Below are 8,696 nucleotides of genomic sequence, written 5' to 3'. Positions count from 1 at the left end.
GAGGCAGGCCTGTCCGTTGCCCGCCTGTCCACCCCCGCCCTCCCGGGTCTGTTTCCTCTGAATTCCAGGGACTGCTCACATTAGCATCCCAAAGCCCCGAGACCCTCCCCCTGCTCCCGCGGCCGCCCCCACCCGGGGAGTTAAGGAGATGCAGATAAACCTGGACTCTGGGCTGGGAATTTCTGTCTTCCCTCCTGGAAGAGACCCTGTCTAGCCTTGCTCTGACCTCCCGTCAATTCACCTGCAGACTCAGGGGGGAGGGGCAGAGCCCCGCCCCCTGGCCGCTTCCCCCACCCCCACCCCCACCCTGGGGCTCTCAGCTCTCAGCACTCCACTTAAACATCTCGAGTTTTAATCCCTTTAAAGCCAAATGCCCCCTTTCCAGTATCCCTCATCCTGGCCTTGATTGGGTTGGTTCTTTGTATGACTTGAGACGTGACTTAAGTCTCACTGCTTTAACAAATGTACTAGGTGAGGAGTTCCTAGGAGGACATCGGAATGAGAAGCCAGTACCCCAGCTTCTCAGTAGTTGTGCGTGCGCTGCATCAGGAGCAAATCTGCGCTTGAGTTAATGTATAGGTTGTATAATTTGTGCCATTATAGATTGTACAGTACACGGTACTAACGCCTGAAGCAGCACCACGAGGGAAGAGTGTCGCGAAAAGATCACAATATATTGCCAAGAGCGCGGTTCTTTGAGTCTGCCTTACTTAGCGAGCCACATTCATTTTTCCAGGGCTGATTTTTGCTTGGCCTTCTCAGCCGTCCAGGCAGGGCCTGGGTCTTCTGTGCGTGGTCTCTGGGCCTTGGCTGCTTTCTGGGGCTTCTCACTGGGAGGGAGGACAAGGTCCGTGGCTGAGCCTGGCTTCTGGAACATTCCCGCCTTGTCTCCTCGCACGCGTTGGCGGCGGCTTAGCTCGGCTTTGAGCACAGCTTTTCAAAAGCTGAGTTTGTCTTTCCTGAATCTGGAACTGGCCGTTCCCTCACTGGCAGGGCCCTGTGGGCAGCTGGCTGCTCCTGCCTCTCCGGAGGAGAGATGATTGGGAGCGATGCAGCCCGGAATCCGAACCCGAGATTCCTTTTTTTTTTTTTTTGACAGGCAGAGTGGACAGTGAGAGAGAGAGAGACAGAGAGAAAGGTCTTCCTTTGCCGTTGGTTCACCCTCTAATGGCCGCCGCGGTAGCACGCTGCGGCCGGTGCACCGCGCTGTTCCGATGGCAGGAGCCAGGTGCTTCTCCTGGTCTCCCATGGGGTGCAGAGCCCAAGGACTTGGGCCATCCTCCACTGCACTCCCTGGCCACAGCAGAGAGCTGTCCTGGAAGAGGGGCAACCGGGACAGGATCGGTGCCCCAACCGGGACTAGAACCCGGTGTGCCGGCGCCGCAAGGCGGAGGATTAGCCTGTTGAGCCACGGCGCCGGCCCGAACCCGAGATTCCAACACGGGGAGCAGGTGCTAACACCGGTGGCTCATCGGATTTTTTTTTTTTTTTAACAGTCTGAAGCCAAGCCCCCATCCCTAACACCTTTGATGTGGAGTTTGTCGGGCCCCGGTCTTTCCTGTGGACATGTGTTAGGTCCAAGCCGCCAGGCCCTGGATGGTGACACCAGGAGACCACGCATCTGCTGGAGGAATGCAGACCCCGGGGTCCTTGCCTCTGGTCAGGGGAAATGGCAGAGAAGCAGGGGGCGCTGCACGCCTCAGGGGACAGCTCCTGCGTCTTGGTCACTGTCTTATTTTCACCTCTGCGGCCAGCGTCCTAACACCTGGTTCTTTTACAGGAACTTCATGTCCTGACCCAGTAAAGTCATCAGCGTCCTGGCCAGGCCAGAGCCCAATTTGCCATCACAGCGTTCTGCCAAAACACCACCGGCCTCCCGCGGCTGGCTAACCAGAGGAAGGCCGGGGCAGCAGAACCGATCCATCCCTCGCGCACTGCTCAGCACCTCGTTAACCCGTGAGATCCACGTGGCAGGTCAGAATTTCTCCCTCCACCTGGGTGATTGGGGGTCAGGGAGGGGTTCCCGCAGCCCTGTTAGGGGGTGCAGTAGTGAGTAGAACACATTCTTCAAGATTTTAGGTTTCTTTTTTTTTTTAATTCTTTTGACAAGCAGAGTGGACAGAGAGAGAGACAGAGAGAAAGGTGTTCCTTTTGCCGTTGGTTCACCCTCCAATGGCCGCCGCGGTAGCGCTGCGGCTGGCGCACCGCGCTGTTCCGATGGCAGGAGCCAGGTGCTTCTCCTGGTCTCCCATGGGGTGCAGGGCTCAAGGACTTGGGCCATCCTCCACTGCACTCCCTGGCCACAGCAGAGAGCTGGCCTGGAAGAGGGGCAACTGGGACAGGATCGGTGCCCCGACCGGGACTAGAACCCGGTGTGCCGGCGCCGCAAGGCGGAGGATTAGCCTGTTGAGCCACGGCGCCGGCCGATTTTAGGTTTCTTGTGTATTCAAAAGGCGGGATGGGATGACTCTCCTCTCAAACACACACGCTCATGGATCTTAGTCACTGGGTCACTCCCCACATGGCTGGGCCAGGCTGAAGCCAGGATGGGGACCCCATCAGCTGCTGCCCCCCCTGCATATGAGCGGGGAGCTGAGGTAGGACTGGTCCCAGGCACTCCAGTAAGCTACGCACAGCTTAGCCTGCCGCGCCCCAGTACCTGCCCCGCCCGACAGCCTGGGTGGCTCCGATGGTTTGACTGGGGGCCCAACAGGTGTGATACCTGACTCTTAACCCCTGTGGGCTTCCACCTGTCTGTCGCTAATAGGTAGTTCCTATGAGGAGTGATTGGAAAAGGTGTATAAAGTGAGGCCAGTGCTGTGGCTGAGCTGGTAAAGCCGTCGCCTGCAGTGCCAGCGTCGCATGTGGGGCACTGGTTTGAGTCCTGGTTGCTCTCCGCTGGATCCCGCTCCCTGCTAATGCACCTGGGAAAGCAGCCGATGGCCAGAGTGCTTTGGTCCCTGCACGCATGTGGGAGACCCAGATGGAGTCGCTGGTTTCTGGCTTCAACCTGGCCCAGCCCGAAGCCCCACCATTATGTCCAACAGGTGAAGATCTCTCCATCTGTTCTCTCTGTCCTGCCTTTCAAGTGAGGGAATAAAGATTTTTTAAAAAAGCCGTAAGAGGACTATACTAGATTGTTCCAACAGTCAAAAGCCAGCAGAAAGCTAAGCCCAGGGAAGGGTCAGGGATGGGAGACGCACAGGCAGGGGGCGTCTTGCAGCCCTGGCCCAGCTGGATTCCTGCCTGGGTGGGTCAAGGCCAGGACTCCTCCCTCCAGGGTGGGGCATTGGAGTGCTTGCTTATCTGATATCAAGGGCAGGGTGTAGACAATGGTTTAGGATTCTTTGCTAAGGACTGGGCTGGGCAGGCCAAAGACAAGATCAAGGTCAAGTTCAAGGTCGGGGCTCCTGGAGCTCAAAGGCAGGGCCACCACTCCTGCTCTGTGACTTAGGTGCTCCCTGGCCTTACTGGGGCTCGGGATGTCTGGTGGGAGGTGGAATTCTTGCCTGTGGGGCTCGGAGAACCTCCTGTTTGCCTTCGCTTGGGTGTCAGTTCCCTCAGCCCTGTGGCGTCACAGAGCTCCCCACTCGCAGCTAAGAGGTGGTCTCAGTGTCAGTTTCTCCCTGGCCCGAGTCTTGCTGTCTTCTCCCTGCCGATTTTTGTTAGAACCTTTTAGGTGATGTATTTTGAATACACATCTTTGTTCGAAAGGCAGAGTTACAGAGGGGGCGTGAAAGAGAAAGATCAATTTGCCATCCATTTATTCACTCTCCAAATGGCCACAACTGCAGGGCCAGACCAGGAGCCAGGAACTCCATCTGGGTCTCCCAGGGACCCAGGTACCTGGGCAACCTTCTGCTGCTTTCCCAGAAACACTAGCAGGGAGTTGGATGGGAAGTGGAGCAGCCAGGAAGAGCCGGGGTCGGGCAGGTGGGAAGCTGGGTCCTTTTTTTCTCCTTTAGGCACCACCTAAAAAACCTGGATTAAAAGGAGTTTTCCCTTTCTGCCATAACTGGGATTCTGGGATTCTCACCCTCAGGCTCCAGGGCTGGGATCTTTTAGGAAATGCAACTATTTGTGTTGGCTTTGGGAGTCCGGCCTGGGGCCACAGGGACCGGGTGGGGCAGGGGCCGAGTCAGGCCAGTAGAACAGTGGGGGTCCTTAGACTTGCAAGGAAGCCTTTCTGCTTTCTCCGCACTGACTACCGCACTGACTACCGGAATCCCCGCCCTGCCCCCTCCCCGGTGCTCTCAGCTCCTTTCCTAAACCCCAGGGAGCTCGGATTCCTATGGTCGGGAGGCTTTTAAAAGCTTATTCAAGGAGAAAGGTATTCATGTTTAGGTCAGTGTAAGTCTCCGTGAATACCAACACAGCCCGGACCGGACCGGACCTGACCTAGCCTGGGTCGGTTGAGAGCAGCAAAAGTGCTGGGGGGTGAATCTTGGGTGGGACCCAGTCCTTGACCGAGAGCCAGAGGATGCCGGATGCAACAGCAGCACGTGCGGGACACAGGGCGGGAGTGAGAGGGAGGAGCAGGCTCAGATCCTTATCCTAAGGCCAGCTAATTCCTTTTTATTTATTTGAAAGTACAGAGTGACAGATCTTCCATCTGTTGGTTCATTCACTCCAAAAAATAGCCACAACAGCCCAGGGTGGGCCAGGTGGAAGCGAGGGGCCAGGAACTCCACCAGGGTCTCCCAGGTGGACAGTGGCATGAGCCGCCGCCTGCTGCCTCCCTGGAAGCTGGGTTGGAAGCAGAGGTAGAACTGGAACCCAGGACTGCAACGTGGGATGCGTAAGTGCAGCCTGGCCCATTGTGCCAAGACTCCTGCTCTCATAACTTCCTTTAAAAGCCATTTTCCAAGAAGGTTGTGGGGTTCCTTTTACTCTAGAAAGGTACAGATGTTAGGAATAAAGGGGTAGCATGCGCACAGCCAGTTCCATTTGCAAGTTTCCAGCACAAAACTGGCATTCCTTTCCCCTAGGGCCCTGGGGAGGGGGTGGGGCGGGGGAGTCTCTGTGCTTGGGGTTTAGCTCAGCTTCCGCTTCTCCCACCACACCCGGCCAGGGTGTGTCATCTGCCCCGGGGGCTCGATAATTCTGGACGTCTTCGGCTGCTCTGACCATATCCCAGGGGCCTCCCCACCCCCACTTGTGTCTGCAGACTTTGCCAAAATCTTTAGGAGAAAAAAAAAATGCACAGTATAAAACCCACGGTCTTACTCCCCTCCCTAAACCCAGGGGCTAGCAAATGCTCCCCGTTCAATAAGTATAACATTTGCATTTTAAAGTATATTTTATGTATTTGAAAGGCAGAGTTACAGAGACAGAGGTCTCCTATCCGCTGGTTCACTCCCCAAGTGGCCACAAGGACCTGTGCTGGGCCGGGCCGGGCCAGGCCGGAGCCAGGAGCCAGGAGCTGCTTCTGGGACTCCCCCGCGGAGCAGCCAGGATTCAAACCGGCGCTCGTGGGACCCAGCCCTGGAAAATGGAATTATGGCATAAGATCCGTTGGGTGCAAAAAACAATTTGAGCTCCATGCATTTTTTTTTTCATAAGTGCATTTCCCATGAAGACCCTTCTGGGGAGCATTTCAAAAGAATTTCGCACCCAAAAAACCTGATGTTTTAATTCCATTTGCCATAAACTTGCCGAATTACCCTTGTATTGGTGATGACTAAGTAATAAAGGAGGAAAAACATTTTGCTTTGGAATAAGCCAATCAGTGCTATCTGGGGGTGTGCTTAGCGGACGCAGGGCGGGTCTGGGCGGGGAGCACGTGATCTGGGGCGTGGCTCCAGGGGGCGTGGTCTGACCCACAGCCTATATAAGAGCCCGGCGTGCGGCGGGCTCTCCATCCAGGAGCGGCTGCCGCGTGGTCTTCGTTGGGCTCCGTAAGTTCTCTCCCTCTCCTCTTGTTTGTCTTGTGGTTCCAGGCTTGTCTTCTGGCTGCTCCCGGTGTGTGGCCGTTTGTCCCGGGTGCCCATTAATGAAGGATTTCAACCGAAAAGAGGAGTTGCGGTGCACGTGGTGAGCTTTTAAACGGTTTTATCTGGAAAGCTGGGTTGCGGAGGGGAAGGTAAGACGTCTGGTTCGCGCCCCAAACGGCTGCAACACCTGGCGTCGGGCCAGGCGAACGCCGGAGTCGGGAGCTGCGGCCCTGAGCGCGGGGTCTAGGGCTCCCTCCACGCTCCCCAGGTGCGGTAGCAGGGCCCGGCTCGGGAGAGCAGCCGCCCACCCGCCGGCGCCCGTGGTGCGGGGTCCTCCAAGCGTCCGTCTTGCTTTTCCAGGACCAGGCGAGCGTCCGCCCTTGGTGCAGCCCGGGCGCTGCCGTCAGCTTCCAGAAGCTTCCCCGGCAGGACCCCACCCTCCGCCTGCGGGACTCAAACCGTGGGGGCACTTTCTGGCGTCCGGAGTAGAGTGCCGCCACGGTTCGAGTGTTGCCGGTGGGGAAGGCCGACGGAGAGCGACCCAGCGCGCGGTGCGGTGCGCACACCTTCCCGGCGCGGAGCGGCTCGGCCCGAGGCACCCAAATGCCGAAGCACTGCCCTGGGTCCACGTGGAAAGTGCTACGACATTTGGGTGTCCCCGGCGGGCGTCGGCGGCGGAGCTGCACCGACCTGGGGTCTTCGTTGCTGGTGCGCGTGGTGGGGGAGCGGGTTCCGGGCCTCCCCGGGGGGCCGCCCCCCTGCGGTCTGCTTTTGCCCTGGGTCCCGGGAGATGGCCCCCCGGGTGGGCGTGCTGATGGGGTCGGGCCGCGTGGGGGGCATGGAGCGGCGGGTGTGGCCGCGCGCAGCCAGGACGGACGGACGCCTCCGCTCTGCCCCGACGGTGGCTCGCAAAGGGGGAGCACTTCCTTGCTCTGGACTGGAAAGTGCTTCCCTTTTGTGAGTCGCCGCCGGGGAAGCCTCGCCGATCGTCCTTCCGCCGGGCCGCGTGTGTGTGCTGGGGTGCGAGCAGCTCTCTGGCCCTGCCCGGACCAGGCCGCGCCTCCCAGAGCTCGCACACTAACGCCGATGTCTGGTCTGGTGTGGTCTTGGTTTGTGTAGGGGTCTGTCGCGCTGCGGGGGGCTTCTTCCCGCGTCCTGGGGTGGGGGAGGATCAGCAATCCCAGCCCTGAGCCCCACACAGGTGCTTCCGCTTAGAATCCGAAAGCTTGGGCCAGGCGGTGGGACCGGAACCCAGCACCTCGGCGAGTGGGGCGTCCTCAATGCACAGAGCTACAGGCCTAGGATGGAGGCGGAGAGTGGCTCATAGGTTCCCGGCTACGTCTCCCCTCCACCCCTGGCTGACTCGCTCACCCCTCCCCCTCTCCATGCCACACACCTGGATCGAACATTTCCTTCCCCTTTGCTTCAGCCCCGCCTGCCGGATGGGAGGGGTCTCAATAAAGTTTTAAAAGGAGTTATTGTTGTGCTGATTGTGTACTTGGATGGGTTTTCTTAGTATAAATTGTCCTTGTTCTGCAAACCCTGGGCGGGGAAGGGCTCCTGGGTCTCTGGGCTGTTGCTCCTGGGGCTGGGGGGAATGGGGGGAGGCAGTGAGGAGGCAAGTCTACCTCTGCAGGTGCCCGAGTTAGTCCAGCCACAGTTCCCATTAGGAACCAGAGCTCTCTGTGCCCGTCCACGTGGGAGAAGCGGCCCAGCCACTTGCACCCTCTTGTCTCCCAGAGAGCTGGACCAGATGTGGAGCAGCTGGGGCTGAGTTGGTGGGGTTGTCCATTTGCTGGTTTACTTCCCCAAATGGTACAAACAGCAGAGACTGGGCCAGGCCAGAGCCTTATGCGGGTCCCCTGTGGGTGTGGGGTTCCATACTCTAGCGCCATCTCCAACTGCTTGTCCCCAGGCCTTTGAGGGACAGCTGAGTCCAGAAGGGAGCAGTCAGGAATAGACTTCGAGCATAAGATGTCTCGCTGCTGCGCCAGGCCCTTCCCAGTCTAGACTGTATTTGAAAGGTCCACCTCCTGCCGGCTCCAAGGGCCAGGAACAACTCCTGGGCCTGCGTGTCTGGCAGGGCCGTCTCCAGTCTGCCAAGCACTCTGGGGAACTGCACAGGGGTGGGACAACTGGAGCATCTGTGCTCACCCCAGGTGAGCTTCAGGGCCCAGCAGATTAAGCCACACCTGCAGTCCCATACGGGCGCCGGTTCAAGTCCTGGCAGCTCTACTTCCCATCCAGCTCCCTGCTAACGTACCTGGGGAAGCAGCAGCAGATGGCCCCGTGCCTTGGGCCCCTGCAGCCACGTGCGAGACGAAGCTCCCGGTTTCCCCCTGGCCGCTGTGGCCTTCTGGGGAGTAGACCAGCAGCTCTCTGTATAAGCTCTGTATAAGCTCTCTGTATAAGGCTCTCTGTATAAGCCTTTCAAATGGTTTTTAAAACATTAGTTTGAAAGGCTTCCGGTTCACCCATATGTCTGCAGGGGCCAGGGCCGGTGCCCGTCCCAGTAGCAGGGAGCTGGATGGGAAGTGGAACCAGCCCTCTGATAAGGAATGCAGGAGTCCAGGGGCCGGTGTAACCCACTGGGGGGACTCTGCAGCTGCTTAGGGATCCTGGCGGCCAGCTTGGAAACGGCCACTTAGTGCTGCCTCCCAGACACGAGACACTGAGTGGGTCTCAATCCTAGGGGCTGCCACGGGGGTGCTGGTGTCCCTGTCACGATGTTCACCCCAAAGTTTGCTTTTCCTCTGTTCTCAT

This window comes from Lepus europaeus, chromosome 19 (assembly GCF_033115175.1).
Source record: "Lepus europaeus isolate LE1 chromosome 19, mLepTim1.pri, whole genome shotgun sequence".
In the NCBI taxonomy this organism is placed as follows: Eukaryota; Metazoa; Chordata; class Mammalia; order Lagomorpha; family Leporidae; genus Lepus; species Lepus europaeus.
The sequence above is the reverse complement of the archived record's forward strand: the minus strand, read 5'-3'. Positions refer to the sequence as shown.